The 15,445-nt window shown below is 42.7% G+C and overlaps 1 protein-coding gene across 2 annotated transcripts in view; it reads right to left on the bottom strand.

The window, feature by feature from the left end:
- The window catches only part of ADIPOR2 (adiponectin receptor 2), a 70,177-nt gene that overhangs the window by 18,542 nt on the left and 36,190 nt on the right, over positions 1 to 15,445 (bottom strand). Inside the window, exon 2 of one of the 2 annotated variants that reach the window (XM_048828681.2) lies at positions 4,841 to 4,961. The exons of the other annotated variant lie outside the window; for it this stretch is intronic. The gene's annotated coding sequence lies outside the window, so the exon portion shown is untranslated. The remainder of the gene's footprint in view (positions 1 to 4,840; positions 4,962 to 15,445) is intronic. 2 annotated transcript variants of the gene reach the window in all.

The following is a 15,445-nucleotide window of genomic DNA, read 5'->3' on the forward strand; positions in this document are numbered from 1 at the left end:
GCTTCTCATGTCATACACCTGTTATACAGAATGCATTATGTGAGGCGGTGAGGAGGGGGATGAATGGATTTCTAGCGTTATGCATTGCCCATTCCAGATATGAATACTGCTGTACAACCACATGGCAACTAGAGACTCCACTGATCGGAGTGATGACCTGCCCCTGAAATTAGGAGTGGTGGTGCAGTCACTAAGGGAGGAAGCCAGCCATTGCAATGAGCAAACATTAAATCAGGGGTTGGCAACCTGTGGCACACGAGCGGATTTTTACTGGCACACTGCTGCCAGCCGGGGTTCTAGCCGTTGCCCCCGCTCAGCCCGCTGCCAGCCTGGGTGAACGGAACCCCAGGCCGGCAGCAGGCTGAGCGGGGCTGGCGGTTGGGACCCAGGCTGGCAGAAGCCGGCGGACAGAACCCCAGACCGGCGGCGGGCTAAGCGGCTCAGCCCGCCGCCGGTCTGGGGTTTTGTCTGCCACTGTAGTGCATGAAATTTCTCCCCGTAGGAATGTGCTACTTGAGGAGCACCAGGACTGGCAGCTGTAAGTAGCACACCCCTATGTGGAGCAATTTAATACACTACACCCGGCCCCGCTCAGCCTGCTGACAGTCTGGAGTTCTCAAAATATGTTCTCTCACCCTGTATCAAAAATTACACTACAATTAGCTTGAAAACTTACAAATTTTGTATATTACAGTAATTGTTAAATTTATAATGTTAATACATAGATTTGATGAAACAAATTAGTTGTACTTATGTGCCTGTGCTTAATTTGTGTTTTTGGTGATTTACCTTCTAAAAAAATCTTGCATGTCTCACACCCCCAGAAAGGGCACCTCTCACCTCCAGGGGGTGCATGCACCCCAGGTTAAGAACCACTGCACTAAACTGATAAGATCTGCATTTTAATTTAATTTTAAATGAAGCTTCTTAAACATTTTTAAAACCTTGTTTACTTTACATACAACAATAGAATCATAGAATCATAGAATATCAGGGTTGGAAGGGACCCCAGAAGGTCATCTAGTCCAACCCCCTGCTCAAAGCAGGACCAATTCCCAGTTAAATCATCCCAGCCAGGGCTTTGTCAAGCCTGACCTTAAAAACCTCTAAGGAAGGAGATTCTACCACCTCCCTAGGTAACGCATTCCAGTGTTTCACCACCCTCCTAGTGAAAAAGTTTTTCCTAATATCCAATCTAAACCTCCCCCACTGCAACTTGAGACCATTACTCCTCGTTCTGTCATCTGCTACCATTGAGAACAGTCTAGAGCCATCCTCTTTGGAACCCCCTTTCAGATAGTTGAAAGCAGCTATCAAATCCCCCCTCATTCTTCTCTTCTGCAGGCTAAACAATCCCAGCTCCCTCAGCCTCTCCTCATAACTCATGTGTTCCAGTCCCCTAATCATTTTTGTTGCCCTTCGCTGGACTCTCTCCAATTTATCCACATCCTTCTTGAAGTGTGGGGCCCAAAACTGGACACAGTACTCCAGATGAGGCCTCACCAATGTCGAATAGAGGGGAACGATCACGTCCCTCGATCTGCTCGCTATGCCCCTACTTATACATCCCAAAATGCCACTGGCCTTCTTGGCAACAAGGGCACACTGCTGACTCATATCCAGCTTCTCGTCCACTGTCACCCCTAGGTCCTTTTCCGCAGAACTGCTGCCTAGCCATTCGGTCCCTAGTCTGTAGCTGTGCATTGGGTTCTTCCGTCCTAAGTGCAGGACCCTGCACTTATCCTTATTGAACCTCATCAGATTTCTTTTGGCCCAATCCTCCAATTTGTCTAGGTCTTTCTGTATCCTATCCCTCCCCTCCAGCGTATCTACCACTCCTCCCAGTTTAGTATCATCCGCAAATTTGCTGAGAGTGCAATCCACACCATCCTCCAGATCATTTATGAAGATAATAATTTAGTTACATAATATAGACTTATGGAGAGGCCTTCTAAAAACGTTAAAATGTATTACTTGCACGTGAAACCTTAGAGTGAATAAATTAAGACTCGGCACACCCCTTCTGAAAGGTTGCCTATTTAGATTTTAGATCATTTAAACCGGTAATACTCAGATCTCAGTGGTTCAGGAGCCAAATTAGCAATCAGCATAATCCAAAAGAACCACAGTGGTGTAAATTCATTGTTTCATTTACTATTTTCATATATATTTATATTTACTTGGTTATTCTGACCAAAAGTATTATTTCATCAACTACAGTTGGTTAATAACAAAGTAAAAACATTGTGATTGGGTAATAACTTAGATTGGTTAATAATTAAATCACACAGTGTCTCCCACAACAGGGTCTGGGGTAATGCCATGTTGAGTTTGACACTGGACCCATTTTCAATCTTAATCTTTCTGTAGGAAAGACTGAAGAAGGCTAGTGGCATGGGTGGATGTGTGGCTCAAGTCATTAATATCTGCAAGTTTTTTTGTTTTTAGTTAATATAAGGGGGAGGTTTCACAGCTGCTATCCAGAACCTATGCAACACAAGTTCCTGGGAGAGCACCCTACTAGAAAAGACCCTCCCAACAGCTGGAGATGACTGGACTTCTCACTAGCATACTGCTTCTGACCCACTGGTACCTCCTGCCTAATTTTGCATCTATATCTGGCAAATGAGTTTTGTTCTCTAGCTAGTCTGCCTAGTAAATTTTTGAAGACTTTTATTCCAGCCCATTTGAAGTTTCACTTTTGCTTTGAATCTTTCAGAAACGGGGACACCATTCAAGGTGCAGTCTTACTAGTGCAGCATAAAGGAATAGCAATACCTGGTCTCACAAAAGATTGCTTGAAGAAGGCAGATTGGCACACAAACAGCAGCAGAAAATTGCAAACTCCTGCACAGTTTGAAATCCACCATAACCTCATGTCTCTCCACAGCCCTAAGAACTGCTTTAAATTAACAGCTATGCTGATATACTCTATACTAGTTCAGCTACACTCACTGCTGACATCCACTGCCTGCAATGGGCATATTTTTGTAGCATACATCTTGTTTACAGTGGGAACTGCTTGTCATCAAGCGACTTTCTGTAATAAATACTTCATACACCTTTTTTTTTTAAACAAGCTACAAAATAGCTTCTAGAGATGTACTCAGCATTAGTTTCCGAGAATGTGAAAGCATTTAGAATGAGCCCGGCATACCAATATCTTTGAAACCTACCCTCTTCCATTTTTATCCTGTAATATTAAAGGCTTGATTTTTAGAATTTTATTTTAAAAGTCTTATGTTTAAGATTCCCCCCCTCTCCCCAAAGAAAACCACTCTTAGTTTCCCAGAGTGGATCAGAAAATTGGTCTATGAGTGGTCTGCATCTGGCAATAAATACCTCTGGATTCAGAAAAAAGCAAACACCCTCTCCCTATACTGAACCCAGGTTATACATGGAAAATGGGGGAAAAGGAAGATATTCATTCCTTCCTGTACTATACAGGATGGCAGGTTTGGTATTAAGCACAAGATGATTATTTAACATGCTTGGCTACCTGTACTGTGTCAAAGTTAGCAATCCTTCATTGTTTTCTTAAGAGTTCAGCAATGATATTGTCTCAATTTTCCACTGCAGTTAATTCACAACACATAGTTGGCTGAGAGTTATTAGTATTTCTTTATTTCCACTCAATTTTGATGAGCTCCAACTAAGAGATCACTTGAAATAAATGGCTGTTTAAACTATTCTGAAATGAAGACTTCAGCTCACATTTTATTTGTTAGCTAGTGATACCTTCCTCCCCATCATCACTTTTAGAAAAATCTCATCTGGACATCCATTTGTTAGTCTGATGCCAACTGAACAAGTACACTATAATCCACTTAAAACAAGCTAAAGATCCATTGACTGCCACCACCCTTTCAGATCTGTAATGCTAGCCAGCTAGAAAGGAGAAGTGGTAAGGCATGGATTAGACTCCTGAAGAGAAGGCTGACACTGACTCTTCAGGTACGTGTGCGTGCGCTCAGACCCTACAGTGGCATGTCCTCTGAGGTTATCAGACATCTATTTCTGAGCTTCTGCCAGGCCAGACTCATGATATTTTGCTGCAGCCACAGGAGTACTGGAGACCAAAGTTTTTTATTTACCAACATGTGCACTTCTTAAAGCTGCCAAAAAGAACTAGAACCCTGCTATTATGAGACTCCTTTCTGAGCACAGCCATTACTTGATTACCTTGGGACTTCATGTGGCTAATTGGCAGTGTACATATCTATGTAGTTGAAGACTTTAGAGCTCTGGACTTCCTAGGTCTCAAAGCTGAACTGTTTGTTATGCCAAACCCCACATGGGCCCTGAAGCTTGCATCATATGGGTCCCAAGACTAGGTTCAGTCTAGAATCACGCTACGGAAAAAACGGTGCTGAATTTATTATAAGCAATAATAATAACGGTGCTGAATTTATATAAGCAAACAGAGGCACCACTCTGTATAGTAGTGTTTTGAGGGCAAGGCAGTAAGTCATGATCATATTCATGTGTGTGTGTCTTGGTTAACCATTATTTTACAGTCAGATAACGTAGAACATGGCATTTTCATATTGACATTTGATCCTTTCTTTAGGATATATGCTGGAAGATGGACGTTGATTAGATTGTGAGCAAATGGGACCGTTATGATCATATTAAACTCAATGCTGATATGACAAGTCATAAAACAAGGACATGAACTTGGAGGTCTCACTATAACAGGATTTAAAAGAGAACTGGATAAATTCATGGAGATTAACTCTGTTAATGGCTATTAGCCAGGATGGGTAAGGAATGGTGTCCCTAGCCTCTGTTTGTCAGAGGCTGGAAATGGATGGCAGGAGAGAGATCACTTGATCATTACCTGTTAGGTTCACTCCCTCTGGGGCACCTGGCATTGGCCACTGTCGGCAGACAGGATACTGGGCTGGATGAACCTTTGGGCTGACCCAGTATAGCCATTCTTATGTTTATACATCAACTTACTGGAAAAGAAACAAGCCAGAGTATATAACAGATGGATAAAGTGTAAAGTTTGACTTTCAAGTTATTCAATACTTTTTGGAGGTGGCATGCAAAAAGTTATAGATTCCAATAACTTGAAGGCATTGTCCATTATGTGCTGTAGAGCTAGGCCAAGGAGGGCATTAAAGATAGCAACATTAAAAATACTACCATCTTTGTGGTCCCTTGACATCCAATACAGTTAGTTTCATTCTGAGTGAAGCCACCACATCCCAATGCTGGTGATAACACTTACCAATTGGCCGCTTTTGGCAGAAGATTATGTTAATTGGTTTCCTTCTTAAAGGCTATTGTACATTTAGAGTTTCTTCAGCTTATGCCCTTTGTGGTGTAAAAAGTGGCTTTGAAAGAAGTGCAATGTTCCTAAAAAAAAAATCTTGCCTTTCTAGTTATTCTAGAATTGCACTTGAAATTGTGCTGTAAATACAGATTCTACTTTAATATGAATTAGCTTTCAAGTGTAGACAAGGCCTAACTCCCTGTAAGTCAGTCCAATCCAGGCTCCAGTAGGGTGGTGCTCAGAGCAGCAGTCAGCAAGAATAGCTGTCACAAGGACCAGAAAGAGTGAATTCTTCAGTAGTACTGTGCAAAGCTCTTTGCAGCTTGGCTACTGGTCAATGTGTGCTGAATGCCTCCAAGTTATTGGAATTTAGCACTTTTCCTCTGCTTGTCACATTTTAAAAAAACCACACACAATTTAAGAACACTTTGAAATGGTTTTGGAGAACTGGTCATGGATAACTTCCTGCAGGCACTGATTAAAGGAATAGGCACCAACATTCAAGCATTTGTTGAGGAAAAAAGTTGTAGGGTCACTCATTTTGGCCTCTGCAATCTTAATATATCTTTTTTAGTTAGAAGTAATTACTCCCTTTGTCACTGGATGAAAGAGGGTTTGTTTTCTCTACGTGCATGACCAGCTACTGATCTGTGTGCCAGTGTTCAGTACTGACAAACACGGAGATCCCTCCACATATGCATCTGCTCAGGGAAAGGACCATTTCCCAAATGGAAGAATGTAAGAGCTGTGAAGAACTGCACCTGCCACAGAAGGTTCTCACGTACCCTTCTCTATGGCTTTTGTAGATATGCTAAACCCCAAAGCAGCAGTATGACAAAGGCAAGTTGCCTAACACTGAACTTGCAGAGAAAACACTTAGGCTTGTCTACACTGCCACTTACAGCGCTGAAACACTCCTCGCTCAGCGGTGTGAAAAAACACAACCCTGAGCGATGCAAGTTTCAGCGCTGTAACGTGCCAATGGAGATAGTGCTGGAGCACTGGGAGCTATTCCCCTCATGGGGGTGGTGTTTTACAGCACTGGGAGAGCTCTCTCCCAGCACTGGAGCCGCGACTACACAGCAACTTTAAAGCACTGCTGTGGCAGCGCTTTAATGTCGGCCGAGTAGACATACCCTTACTAAATTGGGAAGTGGTTTTGTCCTGCGTATTTAGGACTCAGCAATAACCTAAGGCAGGAAGTTTTATGTAGCTTGTGAAAGGGAACATACAGGTAGCCTCTCTTTCAATAACCGGGGATGCTAGAAATGTTGCCTCAAGTCCCTTCCCCCACATTTGTCCAAGTGAGGCAGATGTGATCTCCATGAGAACAAAGGCATATGGCTATGTGGAATCTAACCTTTGTGCAGAAAAACATTTGTACCAGCGAGTGCTGAATAAACCCCCTCCTCCCTCTCCTAGCTACACAAGAGCACAGCATGTGATTGTTATAAAACCAGCTGACAGGCACAGAGAACACAGAATACAGCAGGGTGCCAACGCTCCCCTGCAAAGCAGCTTCCAGACAAATAACTAGACGCCTTTGAGTTTGACCCAGCTACAGTGCAAGCAGACCTCCCTCATTACAGCTTTTCCTGCTAAGTTTCAGTCTAGCTTTTTGGGTAATAGGTGGAAAGAAGCAGGGGCAAAGAACCCTGGCTTTGCCATATGTTACTGCCCTTCTGGGTGGGGTGCTGCCTCCTCAAGGCTAAATAAGATCACGGACGCTCCTCTCTCTTTAGCACATACCCACAGGCTTAAAACCTATAAGTAAGCTCTGGATGTGCAATTGTTTTCTTTTACTGTTCAGTAGAGGGTTGCACCAACTGCAGTCCTGGCCTGTAGAGCCCAGAAATGAGGTCCTCACCCCATACTCCAGGAGTCCATAGCATACAAGGGACACTGCCCACAGGAGTTTGGGGCAGATTGTGCTCAGCAAAGAATTTTGGGACAACCTATGATATTACTTCCTAACAAACAGCGGAGCTTGTTACTTGCTTCAGCCAGTAACAATCTCAGCACAAAGTGTACATTGTGTACGTCAGGAATAGCCAATGGAGACTGTAACTCCGATGTTGCTATATTATTTCAGATGTGCAGAAGAGAGTCCCAGTAAGCATCCTTTGATAGAACCACTGCTCTTTCCTGTTCCCTAAAACAATTACCTTTACTGACAAGCATTGGTGTGTAAAACATAAAAATAGAGGAATAGGAGAATGCAAGAAACTAAGAAAATATAGGGCAACAAGGTCTGGGTGTATCAGAGATCCTTAGCTACCCTGTTATAGTCAAACATATTCCAATTTACATATACTGCAGTACCATCTACAATCCCATTGGGCGAGGCATTGTACAAACAAGAGTCCCTGGCCAAAAAGCTTACAATCCACGATAAAAGACAACATGGTGAATACAGCAAACCAGTTTGTAACAATAAGCCAAATGCCAGTCACCAGAGAAAATAGGCAGGGGTATAAAAATAATTAACTTGTTTGAACAAAGCAAGATAGATGCATGTAAATGTTTAATACACAAAATCCAAAAGGCACAATTAAATTATGAATACTGCCACCTAACAGCTTGCCGTTAAAGTCCTTGGTGCCAAGTTTTGCACTGGGAGGCTTAAACTGGATCCCCTCCTCAAACTGTCTACAGCAAATACAATCCCAATCTTCTGCCGAGATTTATTATCCCAAACCTTTTGCTCATCTTCAGACTCAAGTTTTAATCTCTCTTTTTTAAAAATCAATTCTTTACCTCGTCCTTACCACCTAAACCACTTTGTGCTTTAAGTCCGAGCAGAGTCTTAACAATATGCTGACATCACAACCTTTTTCGAAAAGGTCAGACTAGTTGCATTGAGAAGTAACAGCCCCAGTCTTTGAGACATGCTCCATCTGGACATCCTCCAGGTCTCCTTCTACCCACTTACAGAAGTAAGTGCTAGTGCATTATTTTCCCCATCAGAGGCTATCAAATCTTTCAGAGCAATGGGTCCCCATTTCACTGAGCCACTTCTATGCCACACATTACAACTACACAGTACCGCTCAGCCACAAGAAAGAAAACATCACTCAGCAGTACAAAAGACTGTGGTGGTTGGAATAAATGCAAAGAAAATGGTTCTTTTGTTCACTTTCTGTCAATGGAGAATTAAAATACAAAAGCAGAAAGAGTCAAGCACAGGTTTTTAGGGCTGTATAAAAAGCCCATTCATCAGGTTATAAAGAAGTCACATGCATTTGATTGTATTGGTTCAACAAAGCCACAGTAAGAGGCACTTCTTTAGGAGATATCTCTGCCTGAAATACAGCAGGGGAACAAAAACAATCCAGATTATACAGAAACTAAAAAGGAAGGGGGGGGGAGGAGAGAAGCCAGGTGATCCAGCACGGGATGGAGGAAGGAAGCACCTGCTGAAGAATGCTTTACCAACACATACACACAGATCTAAACCACAGAGAGAAGATAAATTGCAAGAAGGAAGAAGAGGGAGAGACTTGAAGAAAAGCCTTGATTTGCTCAGTCCCACTCCCACCACAACTGAACTATCTTCAGTGTCACTAACCATCCACAAGATTTAGATATCAGGTCACTACTTCACATAAGCAAACAGAAAAAGTACAAAGGTGGAGAGTGCAACTGTATATTGCCACAATGCTACAGCAGGCTAGATGGGGTTAGGGGAGATGAATGTTCTTTGAAAGGGGAAGCATTTCATGAATGCACATGTGTCCTCAACTGCTATAATTAATGAAAAAGCTATGGGGTAGATGGAGGACTAATTGCAGCTTCAGGTATAAAAAAATCCAAATAAGGTTATAATACTGTTTAACATGAACATGTATCAATTCTTGTATTTAGTACAAAAATTGGACACATCCCTAATACATGGTGTGTTGTGGAATAAGTATTATTGGTATTATTCATAAGCATGTTAGGTAGGTTGCCATTAATCTTTTAAACCATCATGCATTAACATTGTCAATTTTGCAGAAAATGTGAAGTTTAATATTCTTATTTGTACTTTTTATAGTCACTTACTTGTAAAGCCAGGTGTCTTAGTGTTAGCTGCAGAGGCCTTGAGGGTACAAAAAACAAGTTTAATACCAAAAGATTCGCAAAAAGAAAAGGAGTACTTGTGGCACCTTAGAGACTAACCAATTTATTTGAGCATGAGCTTTCGTGAGCTACAGCTCACTTCATCAGATGTATACCGTGGAAACTGCAGCAGACTTTGAATACAGACTAACACGGCTGTTCCTCTGAAACCTACCAAAAGGTTAGAATCCTTAGGAAAAATCTACTGGGTTTCTTTTTAAAGTCAGGATGTTGTACTTCTAAGAGGTTTAGTATACTGTACTTTCAGGGGAAATGGATGCTATGTCGCAAGAACGAGTGTGTGATGATTTGGGAGAAATAATCCTAGCTTTCCAACAGTATGAAGTGTGCATTTCTAGCTAGTAGTTCCCTAGCTAGACTATTTAAAAATACATTTATATCAGGACCGAGTACTACCAGTCCTGGTGTTTAGACAGAATCATTTCCATCTAGGGGTGAGGTGGCAAGTGTGTATGCATGCTCATCAGGTGCAGGGAGAGTTTAGAGAAGCAGACCAGCAGTCTGAGCAATAAGTGTGGATAATAGAGTGTGGACGAGAAGGACAAAAGTGAACAAACAATACAGGTTCACACACAACTGCAGCAATAAATGAAGGTTACTTACATATAAGAGATTCACACACTTGGATACACTGACAGTGCAGCTTCCTACTAGCAGTGCCTATTTGAGTGTTCATGCATCCTCTCGCAGTCCCTCTCCTCAGCTTTCACATATGTTCTGAGGACAGGGATATAAGAGTGGATGTGGCAGCAGTCTGGACTGTAACCAGGGTAGAGCAAGCAGGGCAGCTGCCCAAGGTGCAAAGCCACAGGGGTGGAAAAAATGATGAAAAAACCATTAGGTAGCACATATATGTTTCCTCACCCCGGGCACTAAAATGCTTGATTACGGCACTGGCAGCAGTTGCTAAATCAGTTCCTTCCACTGCTAATGCAAGCCCAGGAATAACTAGGGCTCTGCAAAAGAGGGGAAGGAGGACGAGGAATGTGAATATGCAGAGTCCATCTTGAAGAACCTTGGTTACAAGTAAGCTTCATTTCTTTCCGTGTCCTCTGCACAGTCACACTCTTGGGACAGTTTAATCAACAGTAATATATAGGAGGGAAAAGATGGCAAGGAGTTCTAATTAAATAAAGAACTGATGTACCAAACTGGGCATCCTCTCTAGTTGTGATATCTAAACATGTAATGTTTAGTAAATACAGGTACTGAACTACACATGGCCACTTTACAAACTTCCATTAGTGGGTCATGCCACAAACATGTTGTAGAAGCAGCCAGCCACTGCTCCAGCAAAGTGTGCTCTCAGCAGAGCAGGGAGAAGATCATGAGGCATATGAAACAAACAGTTTACGTGAAGTTCTAAAATCCTTGCTATTTAAATAGAAAGCTAACACTCCTTTAGCATCCAAGCAATGTAACTTTACCTCACTTTTTATGTGAGTGTGTGGGGGGGGGGGGGGGGAGGGGTTGGAACCACTGTTAAAGTAATGGATTGACTTACATGGAAATCCAAAATTACTTTTGGTATAAATTTTGAGTGAGAACTAAGAACTACTTTATCTTTATGAAACATTGTAAATGGATGGTCAGCCATTAAGTTCACTAACTCTCCGGGCTGAAGTTGTTGCTATAATAAACGTAATTTTAGTTGCCATATTAAAAATAGAGAACAAGATAAAGGTTCAAAGGATGGAACCATAAGCTGTGTTAGCACTAAGTTTAATTTCCATAAGAGGATAAGCTCTCACCCAGGGATAAAGATTTAATAAATCTTTCAGAAACTTCTTAATATCATGACAAAAATATAGAATTAGTATCTATTGGTATATGAAAAGCCACTACTGAGGTTAAATATACCTTGACTGGTGCAATAGATAAATGATTATTCTTTAAAAACATCAAATACTTTAATATGGACTAAAAAGGAACTGACATAAGATCAATACCCTTCTCAGATACTTCTCAGGGGAAACCTTTCCCATTTTAAATGGTTATATTTCCCAGTTTCCCGGTTGATTGTCTTTTAGCGTGAAGTAAAACGTGTTGTAAGTCTACAGAGAAAGGTATCTCTAACTCCGAGTCCTATTGTCCACAGAGTCAGATGCAACAAAAAAGTTGATCTGGATGGTACACTTTCACTTGCTGCTGCGAGAGAACATGTGGTGACAGATAAGTGTCTGTAATTCCCTTTGGAAAGAAGGGGCAAGTCCGTGTATCACTGCTATCTCAGCCATGCTGAGGAGATAAGTCATCTTGCCGAGTCCTGTCTGATCTTCTTCACAGCCATCAACATTAGAGAATGGTGGGAAAGCATACATCAGCTCTGTATCCCAATTAACAAAGAATGCCTCTATTAAAGAGGCAGTGTTCGTTCCTGCTCCTGAACAGTATTGATATTGGTGTTGAATCTTATGGCAAATAGGTCTCTATTAGGAGTACCCCAAAGAGCAAAAATGTGCAGGATCAAACACTCCTTCAAGGACCATTTGTGCAGCTGGAAAGAGTCTTTGCTTAACTGGTCCGCTAACCCAGTGAGACACCCTGCCACATGCAGAGCTACTGAATAAATATCAACGTATAAACCAATCCCAAAGCTGCACTGCCCCCTTGCAAAGCTGTGAGGACTTGTTTGTTTACATAATACATTGCTATCATATTGTCTGCCTGCTTAAAGCAGAGATCCTTGCACCTACAGAAGAATGATCTGAATGCCAAAGGAATTTCTCTCAACTCCAGAACATTGATATGAAGAGGACACTCTTGCTTATTCCACAGACCTCTTGGAAATAAAGTTTGTGAGGTATGCACCCCAGCCTGTTTTCGAGATGCCTGCTATAGTTATTGCAGAAGGAGAGGAATGGTTGAACATCACTCCCTCTCAGTACATGTTTCCGGTCCATAAAAGTTTTCTGGATTCTCTTTAGAATGATAAGTATTAGATCCATGTTGCATTCTACAGGTCTGAAGTTTCTTGCCAACCAGTGATGTGTCTCATTTCATCCAAGACAGAGGATGAGCCCCTCATGTTGTTGATGCAATAAGACCCAGTAAGGAGAGGAAGAACCTTGCTTTCTGAGAGGACTCTGAAGTAGAGCCTGAACGGTAGATTTCAGTTTCAGGAATTTGTCCTCTGGGAGGTAAGCCCTTGCCATTCTGGTGTCAAGTAGCGCTCTTATGAAAAGGATATTTTATGATGGAATCAACATGTATTTCTTTTTGTTTAATCAAAAATCCCAGCTTTTGCAACACAGCATTCAAAAGATGCTTTTAGGAGCCAATAATCTAAAACACAGAAAAAACAAAAAATCCCTTGTCATCTAAGAAAAGCTGCCACTACAGATAGGGATTTTGTAAAGACTCGAGGTGCAGTAAGGAAGGCACTTGTCACTCAATCCGATTTGCCCAGTCCAGTATCACAGTGAGATGGGTACATATATATTTACAGTAGTCTGTCTCAAATGAATGCTGAGGCTCTGGCTAAATGGTTGTATCTGTCTTCCTCTGAATACGAAGCTGAACCCAGATCTGACAAGGAAATTGGGGATACCACTGATGTAGGGATTCACAACAGCCACAGAAATGATAAAGTTTTCCTGGTTGACCCAGATGGGGTCCTGGGAGATGGAGGTAACAACTGATGACTCACATGGTAAGGAATCAGCTTTGTGTCTCATGAGAAAGAGTAATACCAGATTTTTATCTAAATGACTTTTTTTCCCCTGGTCTTTGCGAAGGACGGAGAGGATCCTAGGGATACAGTTCCACTTGTACCTACGTGGTAACCACAAGAGTATATCAGTGCTGCTGGAATACTCAGATTCTTGAGGAACCAACTGAAGATGATCCAATTATGCTCTTTTATATCTCAACCTCTAGTGTCACGTATCCACATACTCACAATTTGAATCCAGAAAAGTGCCAGACACCAAAAGATGTTTACTCTTCGACTTTTTTTTTTTTTCCCTTCAGAACCAAAGGTCCCCAATTCTACAGAGGCCTCAGGCCTAGTGGTCTATTGTTCAAACCTATTTCAGTTACAGACAGTATCCTTTTTGGAACTGGGCCCAAGAGTTTTGCTACCAAATGCTTCGTGTTTTTGGATCTGGAGCTCAGTGCCAAGGCTGATGGTTTGGAAATAGAAGGCTCCCTTCAAGCCAAAGATCCCAGAGCCAATTCAGGCCTCTTATCTCTCTTTTCAGGAGCCTTAGAAACCTCAGATCTGGTAGTTTTAACTGACAAGACTTTTTGCAGGAGAAGAGCCTGGAGTCTGTTCTGCCTCTCCTTTCTAGCTCATGGCATGGAAGTCCCACATACAGTGCAATGAGAAAGGGGAGTAAAACCTTCTCCTAGGCACTTTAGGTGCCAAGAACAGAAATCTGAGGCCATGAAAACCGCAGAGCACAGGACATATCTTTGGATCCGCCATCATGTGACATTAACGGTCAACAACTGCTAAAGATCTTGAATCCAAAGAAGGCTCACATCCATCTGTGATCAGCAGCTGGAAGGGGCTGAGGCAGCAACCACTGCCACTCCCCCTTTTATACGGAGGGGGTGAATGAGCGCTTTAACGGACACTGCCGGTAAAAGGTTGCATCACTCAACAGCACCAGTCAGCACATATCCCAGGAGAAGAAATATGCAGAGGACACTCAAGAAAGAAGTTTATTCTGTAGCTATGCCTAATGTCTGTGGAGCCCAACAGAAGAGTGTGTAAACAGCAAGAGTATTATTAGGGCATGTCTATATGGGGACATTCAGAAAAGTTAGACAAATTAAAGGTGTGAAGTTAAAGAGCACTAAACTCACATGGACCCTCTAAGTCAGTTACAAAACGGTCTTACTGCACTTTATCTTAATCCTCCAACACATAATCAAGGAGTATGTACTGAGGCGCAAGGAGCAAGCAACTGCCTTAAGAGAGTATGATGGCAGACTACCAATCCTACTCTATTAACAGGCTTATAAAATGGCTTGGTAAAAGTACTATACTTGGCTAGTGTGCATGGGTAACTTATCTCTACTGGATGGAGTAGTCTGGCAGTGTCTAAGCACCACACTTTTGATAGTTAAAAGCTGTTCTCAAGCTCAAGTGAGAAGAATGTGCTTTTGGAATGGACAAGCCAGTTATCTCTAAAGTCAAAATGAAGTTTCATAGAGCTATTGTGTACAGTAAACTGACAATTAAATCCTAGATGACAAACTTTTACTGTATTCAATGACAAAAAAAAAACTATATTAACGTAGAGTTATGGTTTCTTGGTGGTATGTTGTCCCCTTGCAGAATGGGGAGTTCAGCAAGAGCATCCAGGTAATTAATTCTGTCCTCCCGTCAAGTTAAATCTGGGGACACAGATCTCCCTTAAATAGGTGAAGAAGATCAAAGAAACACTGTTGCCTTCCTGGTGCTAGGGAAACCAAAACTATTCTGGCTCCTTTTGTTTTATTCTTTATCACTTCCTGGATGAGAGGGAAGGGTGGAAAAGGAAGAGAAGACTTTCTACAGTCTAGGATAGGGATGGGCAAATTAAGGCCTGCCGGCCGCACCACACAGCTCGGCCCCGCTCTGGGGTGCCAGGTCGGTGACTGCACCATGCAGCTCTCTGAAGCCGCGGCATGGCCCCGCTCCGAGGATTGGGGGCCGCTCCTCGTGTAGGAGGCAGAGCAGGGACATGCCACTGCTTCCGGGAGCCTCTTGAGGTAAGCACCGCTTGGAGCCCACAACCCTGAGCCTCTCCCCATGCCCCAACCCCCTGCCCCGATCCCCCTCCTGCTCTCCAAACCCCTTGATCCCAACACGGAGCACCCTCCTGTACCCCAGAGCCCGCACCCCATGCTGGAACCTCCACCCCTTCCTGCACCTCTGCCGCAGCCTTGATCCCCCTCTGAATCCCTTGGTTCCAGCCCAGAGCACCCTTCTACACCCTAAACTCCTCATCCCCAGCCCCACCCCAAAGCCCACACCCCCATCCAGAGCCCTCATCCCAATTTTGTGAGCATTCATGGCCTGCCATGCAATTTCTATTCCTCGACATGGCC

The sequence above is a fragment of the Caretta caretta genome, chromosome 1 (genome assembly GCF_965140235.1).
Source record: "Caretta caretta isolate rCarCar2 chromosome 1, rCarCar1.hap1, whole genome shotgun sequence".
Classification (NCBI taxonomy): domain Eukaryota; kingdom Metazoa; phylum Chordata; order Testudines; family Cheloniidae; genus Caretta; species Caretta caretta.